Raw genomic sequence first — 15,591 nt, 5'->3', positions numbered from 1 at the left:
ACCATTCCCCTACCTGTGCAGAGGATAGTTAATAGCACAACTGAAAACATCTAAACTACTTCCTCTATGTCCTGTCATGTGGAAAATCAACTTAATTACATCTTTCTACCTTTCTTCATCCTTTCCTTCATCCTTTACTCTTTTTAACATGCATTTGTTTTACTGACATTTACTGAGCACGAATATGCTGCCATTGTGTGAAGACGAGTATACAAAACAAGACATCAAGATCCCTAATCTTGAGCAGCATGCAGTGCACTGAAAGACACATTATCACACTGTCCTTTCCCACATTCCTGGAACACAACAGAACATATATGGTACGCATGTGTACCATAGGCATAAATACATATGCATGCTTATAGATATACAAAGTCTAATCCTGAAATACCTCCAATCCCTTGGGGCAAGATTCTCCGCTACTTACCACGCTCTCTTCTGGCATCCTTCCTATGTCTCCTGATCTTTTATTTCAACAGGTTTTTAAGAATTGAACATATGCAAGGATGCTGGAGCCCACTCAGAATGTTAAAGACATAAGCTTGTTCCTGGATGAGGGTTAACAGTGGTAGGAGTTGGTAATCAGCTCTAGAAGAGATGGAAGTAAATAAAAGGATGATATATGGAGACAAAATTATAAAGATGTGGTAAAAACTAAGGAGCAAGATTCCCTTCAAAGTTATCTTCTTTCTAATAGTTCTTTCACTAAAACTCAATCCTCTAGAAACAAACACACCTAAAATTTAATCTTTAGAACAAAATTTCATAAGGACAAATAATACATAAGAAAGCTGTTTCATTGTAAAGCTACTTTTTTTCCAAAGCACCTGCTTTAAGATAGAACACATATATTTGCAGAGTCATTAGAATCACCTGGGGAGCTTTAACAAACTATCAGGTACAGGCCCAAACCAGAGCAATTAAACTGAAATCTCTGGGGTGAGCCCAAGCATCAGTATGGTTTCAAACTCCCCATTTGATATCAACATGCAGCATGGTCATAAGTAATAAATATATATTTAGACATATGATTATGAGTTATGTGTCAATCATCCCTTAGTAAAAATAAATTATCAGCAATGTTTTGTTTTTGATAAGTCATTGTCAATAATTTATTATAATAATCTATAGCTATAGCTTTAAAGTCTTTTAAAAATAAAGGTAGATATTTAGGGTTTGATAATATCTAGTTTCTAATAAAATATAGAAGATTTTTTACTGTTTAATAATAAAATGAGCCACCTAGAAATATAGCAAGGTCTTTATAGGCAGACAGCGCTTGGATCAGAATAATGAGGCAAAATTTTCATTCAAGCTGCTCCCTCCCACCCACATCCTCTTTTTTCTCTTCTAGCCCATGCTTGGGGTCTATTGTAGAGAACTTAGATAGTCTAGCAATTTTAAATACAAGCAATGTCGACTCAGAAGAACTCTAAAGTCTCCTTCATCTAAATTGTTAATAATTTCATAACTATGTTTCCTTTTCAGTCATTTTAGTAAGTAGCACAAGTCACTGTTTTTGAGTTCATTCACACAATTGAGGCAGCAGTGGCTAAGCTAGGCTTGTGCTGTGTGCAGGACAGCTCCTGAAAGAAGGAAGGGCTTAGTCTTTAGAGGTATGCTTACAAGGTATGGAAACCCAGATTAGCTCTGGCATATAAACTACAAAAATGTTCTTGTTAACTGGGCAACATGTTTTCTAAAGGTGCAGAATCCACTTTGTTTCTATCACTTGTCAGAGTTAAGCATAAACAATGTACAAACAAACAAACTGTGCCAGTATAAAATGTAATACTTGTTTATGAGACACTTCCAGAATCTGACAGTGGCCCTCTGTTAACAATATTTAGGCCATAACTATATTGGCCAAATTTTACAAAAAAAAAAAAAAAAAAAAAAACTCTAAAGCTTCGGGTAACGTTAAATAGCTTTATAACTTCCCTTGTATCTGCTATCTAATCTCAGATTAAATCAGGCCAGAGTTATCCATTTTAATGATCATAATGTCACACTAAGCAAAAACATGAATAAGAATCTGTGTATACTGTAGGCTAACATTCTTTTAATCCCGGACTCTCCATGCTTTGGGATTTTATGAACCAGCAAAACATCTCCAAAAATGTTAGAAAGTAAAACAAAAGTTACCATTTAAAAAAAATTGCCAAGGAGGAACATTAAATGGAGAGAATAAAACCAGATCCATTATTACCATTACATCATTATATCATATGACACTAAAATGAATCTGTCAATAAAGGATAATTCAGTAAAAATAGTACACTTAATGAATTTTTTATCGTTTTCTTGAATATCTCACTTCACTTCAATCCAGTGAAAATGTCATCACAGATCGGCCTATGTCCACTGACTGGTACTCTGGAGCCACAGTTCTGAGGGTATTCATCTACACTCTTGCCTAGTTTCCTGGAAAATTCTGCCTGCAATCTCATTCATACCTGGGCAGAGGTTCCCTTAAGGTCCTTTTAACGGGCAACTAGCATATTCATGACAAATCTGGAAGGAGTATTTCTCCATTCAGTTTAGAACTCATAGTTCTACCGGAGCTTGCAATAACATTGGCAAACAGTAAAATAGTCACTTTTGTCAAATATTACAATGTATATGAAGTCACAGTTATGTTCGTTTGTTTCAAGTAAAAGCTTAGGCAGCAACCCAAAGAACCTGATTCCTGCGAATCAGAAAAAGAACTTATGGTCTGCCAATCTTGTAAGCTTACAGTTTTCCATATTGCATGTGATTTTATAGATTTAGCTAAAGTATGGCAAGATTCTCTTATCTTACGAAACCATTTATTATTTGATATTCAGGACAATAGGAATAAAAATTATCTTGTTCATTTCTAAAGTCACTACATTGTAAGACTGATCTACCATGGCTGAGATAAATTTAGTACTACATAAAGAAATTTTCTTCCCAAACTGGGCAGGATATCTGTAAAATTACCCAATGATCCTGTTTTCTGTTGTTACAATGACATTCAGATTGTTTATTCCAAGCAAGTAATTTTTTAAATTTTATTATTATAATTTAAGTTCTATGGTACATGTGCACAACGTGCAGGTTTGTTACATATGTATACATGTGCCATATTGGTGTGCTGCACCTGTTAACTCATCATTTGCATTGGATATATATCCTAATGCTATCCCCCCCTCCTCCACCCCACAACAGGTCCCAGTGTGTGATGTTCCCTACCCTGTGTCCAAGGGTTTTCACTGTTCGATTCCCACCTATGAGTGAGAACATGCAGTGTTTGGTTTTCTGTCCTTGCGACAGTTTGCTCAGAATGATGGTTTCCTCCTTCATCCACGTCCCTACAAAGGACACAAACTCATCCTTTTTTATGGTGATTCCTTGAGGAATCGCCACACTGTCTTCTACAATGGTTGAACTAGTTTACAGTCCCACCAACAGTGTAAAAGTGTTCCTATTTCTCCACATCCTCTCCAGCACTTGTTGTTTCCTGACTTTTTAATGATCGTCATTCTAACTGGTGTGAGATGGTATCTCGTTGTTTTGATTAGTATTTCTCTGATGGCCAGTGGTGATGAGCATTTTTTCATGTGTCTGTTGGCTGCATAAATGTCTTCTTTTGAGAAGTGTCTGTTCATATCCTTCACCCACTTTTTGATGGGGTTGTTTGATTTTTTCTTGTAAATTTGTTTAAGTTCTTTGTAGATTCTGGATATTATCCCTTTGTCAGATGGGTAGATTGTAAAAATTTTCTCCCATTCTGTAGGTTGCCTGTTCGCTCTGATAGTAGTTTCTTTTGCTGTGCAGAAGCTCTTTAGTTTAATTAGATCCCATTTTTCAATTTCGGTTTCTATTGCCATTGGTTTTGGTGTTTTAGTCATGAAGTCTCTGCCCATGCCTATGGCCTGAATAGTATTGCCTAGGTTTTCTTCTAGAGTTTTTATAATTTTAGGTCTAACATTTAAGTCTTTAATCCATCTTGAATTAATTTTTGTATAAGGCCATTTGACCCAGCCATCCCATGACTGGGTATATACCCAAAGGATTATAAATCATGCTGCTATAAAGACACATGCACACATATGTTTACTGCGGCACTATTCACAATAGCAAAGACTTGGAATCAACCCAAATGTCCCTCAATGACAGACTGGATTAAGAAAATGTGGCACATATACACCATGGAATACTATGCAGCCATAAAAAAGGATGAGTTCATGTTCTTTGTAGGGACATGGATGCAGCTGGAAACCATCATTCTCAGCAAACTATCACAAGAACAGAAAACCAAACACCACACGTTCTCACTCATAGGTGGGAACTGAACAATGGAACACTTGGACACAGGAAGGGGAACATCACACACTGGGGCCTGTCATGGGGTGGGGGGAGGGGGGAGGGATAGCATTAGGAGATATACCTAATATAAACGAGTTAATGGGTGCAGCACACCAACATGGCACATGTACACATATGTAACAAACCTGCATGTTGTGCACACGTACCCTAGAACTTATATATAAAAAATAAAAATAAAATAAAAAAGATAACAGTTGTCATAAAAAAAATGTATAAGGTGTAACGAAGGGATTCAGTTTCAGCCAAAGCAAATACTTTATTTCAAAAGTCTGAAAACCAGTCATCTGATTTCATTTTTAAAATTGAGAACATCCTACAAAAGATTTGAACTACAGATTTTAAGTTAACTGTAAATTAACTTAATAATAAATCAACTTTTTATTTTAGTTTTTCATTTATTTCCATTTTTTAATTCATTTCCATTTTTTATTAACAGTACTCTCATCTTTGGTAAAGAGAAAACATAGCTTTATTGGTCTGTTACTAAATATTTCTTTCTTAATTGATCTGTTTCTGCTCTTTTTCAATCATAATCACAAACCCATAGATGCATTTCAGGTGATGATGGTGCAAACACACAAGAGAATGTCCCCGAATTTTCAATGCCCCATATTCATGGTGATCTTGAACTTTAACACCTTTGAAACCATTTACAAATAATTGAAGGACCTCAGAATGGTTCATACTGAAAGAAAATCTTGAAGGTTGTTTTTCTCTCCAATGTTAAAGACACAACTCAAACTGATGAGAAGACAAGAACATAAAATGGAAGTTCTTATGAGGACTCTAAACAGGCAAAAGAACTATGCAATCAAAAATAAATAATATTTGAATTTAAGGTGATTTAGCTAGCTGCAACACAAAATTAAGAATAAATACATAATTAAAATTAAAATTGAATCAGTCTATTTAAATTTTTTTATTTGAAATCCAAATCAAAGGCTTTGTAGTAAGATAATTCACCTGGAAAAAGAGTAGCCCAGGTTTAAAATTTTTTAGTAAACAAAGACCTTGTCTTAGTTCATTTGTGCTCCTGTAAAAAGTATCTGAGACTGGGTAATTTATGAAAAACAAAAATTTATTTTTCACAGTTCTGAAGGCTGGGAAATCCGAGATCAAGGGACCAGCAGGTTTGGAGTCTGGTAAGGGCTTGCTCTCTGCTTCCACGATGGCACCTTGTTACTGAGTCCTCAGGAAGGGACAAACACTGCACTATAACTTGTGGAAAGTTGGAAGGGCAAAAAGGGCTAATTCCCTCTAACCCTTTTATAAGGCACCAATTCCATCCATAAGAGCAGAGCCCTCAGGGTCTAATTATATCCCAAAGACCCCACCTCTTAATACTACTGCATAGGGGATTTAAGTTTTAGTGTGAATTTTGGATAGGGCACAAACATTCAAATAATTGCAGACCCTCTCTACTGTCCATACTAAACAGGAATCAAGCCAACGAGCATCAGTGTGCCTCAGTCAAAGAGAGGCACCTTCAGAATGGTATTTATGTTTAGAGTTCTCTCTACTCTTTTTCTTCTATCCCAGTTGTTACTCCCAACATTCCTTACTTCTGTGATTGGCTGAAATGCAATTTTAGAGAGCTAGCCTACAAAGAATAATTGAATGTTGATTCATGCAGTATTTTTAAGCAAATTATTTTCAATATTTGAAATGTAGATTTAGTTTTGAGAAATTTAATTAATCACAGTGTATCAGAGAAGACATATATAGTCACCTAAAAGAAGAAGTGTTCTTCCAAGTTCTGCAAGATTTGATTGTACTTGAAATAACTGTATTAACAAAAATAAATTTAAAAAATAAAACGTGTGCATTCAAAAATGAGCCATCGAAAGATTTAAAGAAAAATGTCACAAAGGCACATATTGGTAGAGCTAACCAACTCTGCATATGAGCTGGTACAGCTAACCAGCTCTGCATAAGTATTTTTGGCAAATACTTAGCCAAAAACTTTGAAACCATCTTTAGCTTTTTTTTTTTTTTTTTTTTGAAGTGTAACCTTTTTATTTTGATATATTTTTAATTTTGCCATAAATTTTTGGGGTATTGGGGTACAGGTGGTACTTGGATACATGAGTAAGTTCTTTAGTGGTGATTTGTGAGATTTTGGTGCACCCATCACCCAGGCAGTATACACTGCACCATACTTATAGTCTTTTATCCCTTACCCCCCTCCCACTCTTCCCCTCAAGTTCCCAAAGCCCATTGTACCATTCTCATGCCTTTGCATCCTCATAGCTTAGCTCCCACATATCAGTGAGAACAAAAGATGTTTCGTTTTCCATTCCTGAGTTACATCATTTAGAATAATAGTCTCCAATCTCTTCTAGGTCACTGAAATGCGGTTAATTCATTCCTTTTTATGGCTGCATAGTATTCCATCGTATATATATATATGACAGTTTCTTTAGCCACTCATTGATTGATAGGCATTAGGGTTGGTTCCATGATTTTGCAATTGTGAATTGTGCTGCTATAGACATGTGCGTGCAAGTATGTTTTGAATAATGACTTCTTTTCCTTTGGGTAGATGCCCAGCAGTGGGATTGCTGGATCAAATGGTAGTTCTACTTTTGGTTCTTTAAGGACAATCTCCCCACTGTTTTCCATAGTGCTATACTAGTTTACATTCCCACTAGCAGTGTAGAAGTGTTCCCTGTCCACCACATCCACACCAACATCTACCGTTTTTGATTTTTTGATTATGGCCATTCTAGCAGGAGTAAGGTGGTATTGTATTATGGTTTTCACTTGCATTTCCCTGATCATTAGGAGTAATGTTGAGCATTTTTTCGTATGTTTTTTGGCCATTTGTGTATCTTCTTTTGAGAACTGTCTTAGCCCACTTTTTGATGGGATTGTTTGTTTGTTTTTTCTAACTGATTTGAGTTCATTGTAGATTCTGGATGTTGGTCACCTGTCAGATGTATAGATTGTGAAGATTTTCTCCCACTCTGTAGGTTGTCTGTTTACTCTGCTGACTGTTTCTTTTGCCATGCAAAAGCTTTTTAGTTTAATTAGGTCCCAGCTATTTATCTTTGTTTTTATTGCATTTGCTTTCGGGTTCTTGGTCATGAAATCTTTGCCTAAGGCAATGTCAAGAAAGGCTTTTCCATTGTGATCTTCTAGAACTTTTACAGTTTCAGGTCTTAGGTTTAAGTCCTTAATCCATCTTGAGTTGACTTTTGTATAAGGTGAGAGATGAGGATCCAGTTTCATTCTCCTACATGTGGCTAGCCAATTATCCCAGTACCATGTTTTGAAAAGGGTGTTCTTTCCCCACTTTGTTTTTGTTTACTTTGTCGAAGATCAGTTGATTGTAAGTATTTGGATTTATTTCTGGGTTCTCTATTCTGTTCCATTGGTGTATGTGCCTATTTTTATATCAGTACCACACTGTTTTGGTGACTATGGCCTTATAGCATAGTTCGAAATCAGGTAAAGTGATGCCTTCAGGTTTGTTCTTTTTGTTTGGTCTTGCTTTGGCTATGCTAGTCTTTTTTGGTTCCACATGAATTTTAGATTTTTTTTTTTCTTATTCTATGAAGAATGATGGATTCTGATGGATTCTGATGGTGATAGTATTGAATGTAGATTGCTTTTGGCAGTATGCTTATTTTCACAATATTGATTCTACCCATCCATGAGCATCAGATGTGTTTCCATTTGTTTGTGTCATCTATGATTTCTTTCAGCAGTGCTTTGTAGTTTTCCTTGTAGATTACTTTGTTAGATATATTTCTAACTATTTTTTTTTTGCGGCTATTGTAAAAAGGATTAAGTTCTTGATTTGATTTTCTGCTTGGTTGCTCTTGATGTATAGAAGAGCTACTGATTTGTGTACATTAATCTTGTATTCAGAAACTTTGCTGAATTATTTTATGAGCTCTAGGAGCTTTCTAGAGGAGTCCTTAGGGTTTACAAGGTAAATGATCATATTGTCAGCAAGCAGTGACAGTTTGATTTCTTACTGTTTTGGATGCCCTTTATTTCTTTCTCTTGTGTGATTGCTCTGGCTAGGACTTCTAGTATTATGTTGAAGTAGAGTGGTGAGAGTGGGCATCCTTGTCCTGTTCCAGTTCTCAGAGGGAATGCTTTCAACTTTTCCCCATTCAGTTTAATGCTGGCTATGGGTTTGTCATAAATGGCTTTTATTACATTAAGGTATGTCCCTTGTATGCCTATTTTGCTGAGAGTTTTAATCATAAAGGAATGCTGGATTTTGTTGAATGCTTTTTCTGCATCTATTGGATAATGTGATTTTTGTTTTTAATTCTGTTTATGTGGTGATCACATTTCTATTGTGAAGGTGGATACAACAACCTCAACCCATTTACTATTTGATTCATCATATTCCTCTTCTTATTCTAGGATCACCAAGCATACTTCTGTTAATAAATTAGGTGCCTGTGTGTGATCCGGCCATAGTGAGTGAATGTGTGTATCAGACTATGAGTTGCATTTTTTACTCTAAATTAATAAAATGGCATTATGACTGTCCACATCAGTCACACTGAAAAATAGATTTACTTTCCGTATACAATTGAAATCAAACTTCTGAGAGTGGGAAGATGAAGACCCAGCAAGATTATGTTCAATTCACCAAGGACTTACTTATTGTTGAGACAACTTGAGGAAAAAGACACTATTAATCACAAGCATTATTTTTCTCATTTTGAAACTTTTAGTGATATAAGGTTTTAAAACAACTTTACAAAGAGAAAAATTTTACTAAAATGTAAAGCTCAACTCTCTCCTTCTGCCAAGGCACTTGGAAAGACATCTTTTGTTTTGCTTTTCTTGGATCAGCATTACATTTTAATGCCTGTCGCATGGTGCCTAGAACAGAGTTGATCTTTAATAAAGCTCAGAGGAAGAGCAGGAGGAAGAAAAATTCTAGACAGGAGAGATGTAAGAAGGTTCTAACGCAGGCAAAAACTCAGCCCAGTCAAGGAACTTATTATAGGCCATCAGGGAATTAAAAGACAAGCAGGATGGATGAGGTGTAGTCACTGATGAGAGTAGTCAAGATGTAGTAGGAGGATCTGGTTAGGTGTCACAGCATAAAAGGCCATATGGGCCATGGCAAGGGGCTTAGATTTTACTGTCCGTGTGATAGGAAACCACTGAAAGAATTTAAGCAGGAGATGAACATGATTTAATCACCGTGGCTGCTATGTGAGGAATGGATTTATGAGGAGACAATAAACAGGAAGACCAATAGGAATTTTATCCCAGCGGCAATAAACTCCACAGGAGAGAAAAAAAAGAAAAAGAAAAAGATAACTGATTAGCATAGAGTAATAGTGGTAATGATGGAGAGAGATGGACGGGTTCCAAAGCTCTTTTGAAGATAGAATTAACAGGAGTTGGTTATTCAATTAGGTGTAAGGATGAGGAAGTCAGCAATGCAGGAATGACCCCCCCGCCCCCCGGTATCAGACTTGAACCATGCAAGGGTTGAAGGGACACCCTGAAGGTCTTCGCTTAGGTAGACCCAAACACATTGTAGTTGATTGGGCAAACCAGTAAAAAACTGGTTTCTCTTAATAGAAATATTCCTAGTTTGAGTTTCTTGCACCTTCAGAAATAGGCCATAAATAGGCCATAAACTTGAAGAGCAGATTGGGGTAGTACTGGCATTGTCTAGTTCTTTAAGGACTCTTTCCCATTCTTATCATGCTTAAATAATATTAATTTGGGGTTTTCATAGTTAAATAAGCAGTTGCTCTTTCTCCCCACTGAGTTTAGAACCAATTTAAAAATAAGCCCCAGCACCACAACCACCACCTCCCGAAAAAGACAGCTAGCCAGAAATAGATAAGGTTGATTTGAGAACAAGCCCTCAGATCTGTGGTCAAAGGCTACATACCCTACCCAGTACCTTGCTTGCCTCCCCCATTCTAGCCTTAGCAAAGTCCAGTGGAGAAAAATTATAGGTTTTAAAATGAGACCAGACTACCCAGGATTCTTGTACTAGCCCAAGGGGAACAAGGAAGCAGAGAGAGAATCCCCGCTGCTGATCATCTTATAATTTTGTTCCATTCAGTTGGGAAAAAAGTACCAATGAAGTTCAGATCCTTGTGACATCACAGAAGGGAGCTTGCTCCTGATCCAGGGAGGGCTATGAATATGCTGCACTATGCTTACTGGGAACAGCAATGAATAAGAACCAAGATTCAAAATAACTCGAACCCTAACCCTAACTCAAGCTGGATTAAAGACTTAAATGTAAAACCTAAAACAACAAAAACCCTGGAAGATAACTTATGAAATATCATCTGGACATAGGGCCTGGCAAAGATTTCATGACGAAGATCCCAAAAGCAATTGCAATAGCAGTAAAAATTGACAAATGGGACCTAATTCAAATACAGAACTTCTGCACAGCAAAATAAACTATCAACAAAGTAAACCAACAACCTATAGAATGGGAGAAAATATTTGCAAACTATGCATCTGACAAAGGTCTACAATCCAGAGTCTATAAGGAATTTAAGCAAATACACAATCAAAAAAGAAACAGTCCCATTAAAAAGTGGGCAAATGACATGTACACTTTTCAAAAGAAGACATACATGTGGCCAACCAGCATATGGAAAAATGCTCACCATCACTAATCATTAGAGAAATGCAAACCAAAACCAAAACCACAATGAGATGCCATCTCACACCAGTCAAAATGGCCATTACTAAAAAGTCAAAAAATAACAGATGCTGGAGAGGTTGTGGAGAAAAGAGAATGCTTATACACTGCTGGTGGGAATGTAAATTGGTTCAGCCATTGTGGAAAACAGTTTGGCGATTTCTCAAAGAACTCACAGCAAAACTCCCATTCAACCCAGCAATCCCATTACTGGGCATATACCCAAAGGAATAAAAATCATTCTATCATAAAGACACAGGCACACATAGCTTCATCACAGCACTATTCACAATAGCAAAGACATGGAATCAACCTAAATGCCCATCAACAGTAGACTGGATAAAGAAAATGTGGTAAATATATACCACAGAATACTATGCAGCCATAAACAAGAATGAGAGCTGTACTTTGCAGTAATGTGGATAGAGTTAGAGGCCATTATCCTAAGTGAACTGACACAGGAACAGAAAACCAAACATCACATGTTCTCACTCATAAGTGGGAGCAAACATTGAGTACCTATGGACACAATGAAGGGAACAACAGACACCAGAGCCGACTTGAGGGTGTGGGGAAGAAGGAGGGTGAGTAACAAAAAACTACTTATCAGGTACTATGTTTACTACCTGGATGGTAAAATAATCTGCACATCAAATCCCCATGACAGGTAATTTACCTATATAACAAACCTGCACCTGCATATGTACCCCTGAACTAAAAATAAAAGTTAAAAATTCAGTTAAACTTCAAAATGACCAGAAATCTCTTTTGGTCCCACCACTCATGTGCTGTGTGATTCTGGGGAGTGGCTGAATCCCTGCTAGGGATCATGAGTGATCATTAAAAGGAAATGTGATGGAAACTGTAAAAGGTGTGAGTTGTATTCTTCCTAAAGAGTTTACCGGTGCTGCTTCCCACTTTGTGTACCTTGGGAAGCCCGAGGCACTTGAGCATCCTGGTGCCCTTCCCTAGGTCATTCAAACTTCCAGGCACTATTTCTTCAGTTAGATATCTTCAGTCTTCTTCTCAGAATTGACATCCTTTCTCCAGATGCTATGTGAGTTGGAAGGTCAATATGTAAAACCCACTCACACTGAGATACCTATTGGGAAGCCTGGAGTTCCAAGGACCCTCTGAGAGTATCTTAAGACTCCAAGCAACACAGTCTCTTCCTTTCCAACACTGTAAGATCCTGTGGCTGCTACATAATCACTTATGGGGAACAAAGTGCCTGTGTGCCTAAAGACCTAGATTGTGGTTTTTCCCTTTGACAGGGTATCAGAAGGAACACATCCATTGTTCATCCATGTCAGGTGAAAAAGTCAAAACACAAACAGGTGGGGGGGGGCGGGCACCAAAAGACAAAAAGATGAGAACTATCAAGGATATATTTGATTGATAATAAAAGCTCTAACAGAGCTAAATTTCTTTCATTTCATTCCTTAGCTATACAGACGATTTCTGTACAACTTTGTGCTATTTTTTCATATTTACTTGCTTTGTTGACTTCTGTGATTAGTGAAATCCATTTTAATCTAAAGTCTTTTGCTATTTCACAGGAATAGTTAGGTGAAAAAACCCACATAAACACAAAGAGACATGTAGACAGCATGCAGAGTATGGAGCTTTCTGAGGACTGAGGCTTCTGGCTTCTAGAGTTCTCATTTTCTTCAAATGTTGGTTAAGTCCTGCATTGAATTAGGCTGTAATATTCCATTATATGATAAAGCATCATTTAACAGGAAGTTATACTCTTTTATGTTATACTTGCATTTCATTTCCACGCTACTTTTTTGGAAAATAAGTGATAAGTAGAAGCAGAACAGGTATTTGTAATTACTCATGAGTCATTTGCTCTCACGTAATTTAATAGCCATAGATCTTTAATATTTATAGCACATGTTGAAAGCATTTAACATATGTAGTGATCTTCACCAAGTAACTCTATACTCTTCTTGAATACAAAGATGTAAATTTTGTCACCATTTATGCAACCTGCTAAAAATGTTGCTATTAATTCATGTGAATGAGTTTTTCCTCTAAGATTTTAATTAAAACACAAATGCTTTGCACACTTCAATCTGCAACATCCTCCACATGCATTTTTTAATACTGACTGATTAGTTGGATAACAGGAGGTTTCTTTGTAAGATGTTTTCTCATACCTGAAAATTTCCACAAAGCAGTAATTTTTGTGTGAAAGCCCATTCAAAAGCTAAATAAGCATCACACTACAAAGTTCTCAGTGGCAATTGTGTTTTCTTTGCACTCCTGTGTACAACAAAATGTGCTCTAATAAGAAAAGAGTAAAACTGGCCAAGCTGCCAGAAAGGGAGGGGAGGGGAGGGGAGAATTGAGGACTACGGGCCTCGTCAGCCCAATAATGAAATTGCCCTGGCGGTGGGATCCTGGAGACCCCTGTGCTTGCATAGGATAAGTTCAGGGGACACGCAGGATGAGCCTGTGGTGGTTGTCACATTCTTGATGACAGTATTCATTATTTTCTCTAAGGTGCACTCTGATCAGAATGCATACCCATCTGTAAGTGTCCTTTTGGTTTATGCTTTGGAACAAGTATTTTAAGGGGAAATTTCCACCTCACCAAAACCTGGTGAGATTAGTGATGATCCCAAAGCATTTAAAACAAATTGAAAGGGTTATTTAGAAAGACCTGGATGGCTCCTCTACATCCAAAGAACACCATATAGTGAGAGAGTCCTTATGACTCTCCGACAATTGAAAATGTGGAGAAACCAACAACTATTGATATAATTGCCTACAATAGGTGCACCTTTGAGACTGCAAGGAATAACTGGATAATATAATGTCAACAGAGGACTTCCTGTTGCCATATCACAAGCAGAAATCTTCATTAAAAATATAAATGTGTAAGAAATATTGGCCAGGAAGGCTCTTGGAAACTTTGTCAAGGTGGAGAAAAATGTGCTGTGGCCAGAGGGACTGAATGCCATAAACATCACGTGGCCCTCGATAGGGGCAGCAGGGTTCTGCTTCCTATTAATGGCCTAAAGGGGGGCGTTTTCATCAGGATTGGTGCCAATGTCCCATTTTCTTCTTGATTACAAGATGTTGAAAATCCACAGAATTGAGATGCAGTCAAGAAATGGAGCCTGTAATAACATGTGCTAAAACATTTTGTACTCCATTTTACATTGACTAGTGCGAAATTTCATTTGGTTGATAAAACAAAGCAAGTGACCACCTATCCAGAAGTGATTCGTGGAGGGGGAATTCTAGTGATGATGGAGAGTACAAACCCTTTTCAAAATGATTGTCTGAAAAGCAGACAAGTACATGGATTTCTTAATTATACTGGCTGTGTCCTCAGCAATAGCACTGGTCCTCTTTCTAGTACCTCCTTACATCATGCACTGTCGACAGGAAGGAGTAGAAAAGAGAAACATGCAAACACCAGACATTCAACTAGTCCATCACAGTGCTATTCAGAAATTTGCCAAGGAACTTCAAGACACATCCAAGAGTAGAGAGACACCATGGCCCCCATCAACATTTCCTGTGTCTCACTTGTAACTGGTGAAATCATACCTCCCCTGTACACAGACAACCATGATAGCACTAATATGCCACTGGTGCAAATGCAGAATTTGTGACATCCAATTCAGATTCCTCAACAGCAGAGTACAAGTAAATGTCATCCCTGAAGAAAGAGAACTGACCAAAGCATGAATTTATAATCAGACAATATAGCAATGATATCATATTTCTTTTCACTTCCAATAATGCATGAGCTTTTCTGGTATATAGTGCGTATGTTCATGGTATTAACTGTAGCAGATATTATAATACAATATAACTTACATTTTACTAATGTATTTTTTACTTAAAGCATTATTGACAATTTGGAAAACACTGATGACTTCATATCTGTTACAATTAAAAGTGATCTTTAAAATAAATATTATCAATTAAAAACAGAATGTAGAAATCTATGAGCTAACCAGGTAATTCTAGCTGAGACAACTAGAATTTGAGAGAAAACTGTGTCACAAGTGGGAAAGTCAACATTAATCAAGAACCAGCATCATCAAAATATGTATTATCGAAATCAAAGCTATGTATAACTTTGGATTTCTACAAGAGTTGTTATTCAACGCAGAACGCTTTACCCATTAATTATAACGATAAAAAGTAACTCCTATTCAACCCTAAATCTAAATTATGCCAGAGCTTTCTAGAATAATACAACTACTTCAGAATGTTATTGTGTATTTTAAAATTCTACATTCTAATAATTTTCAAAAATCTATTAAAGGTACTTCAAGTGGCTAAACTTTCCAGAACAGTAGCACAAATACAGTAATATAATATCATCACTATATTCTTCAGAATCTTAAAAACAGCGATGACAAAGCACATCCTTTGTTCTTTTGAAACATTCTTCACAGGCAACTTTTCAGCTGTATCATTTTTGCTATTATAAGCTATTATTATGCTATATATTCTTTCACCAATCAGTTTTCTAATACCAGTAAGAGTTCATCAATAATTGTGGGCCATTCCAAAGCAAACATAAAAATTTTTCTAGATCCATTTTTCAA

General features: G+C 36.7%; 1 pseudogene; it reads left to right on the top strand.

The window, feature by feature from the left end:
• The first annotated feature begins 13,394 nt into the window (after positions 1-13,394).
• LOC102144658 (epsilon-sarcoglycan pseudogene) lies at positions 13,395-14,694 on the top strand (annotated as a pseudogene).
• The last annotated feature ends 897 nt before the right edge of the window (positions 14,695-15,591 follow it).

Source organism: Macaca fascicularis, chromosome 12 (assembly GCF_037993035.2).
Source record: "Macaca fascicularis isolate 582-1 chromosome 12, T2T-MFA8v1.1".
Lineage (NCBI taxonomy): Eukaryota > Metazoa > Chordata > Mammalia > Primates > Cercopithecidae > Macaca > Macaca fascicularis.
Note: the sequence above shows the minus strand (reverse complement) of the source record. Positions and strands in the feature narration are given on the sequence as shown.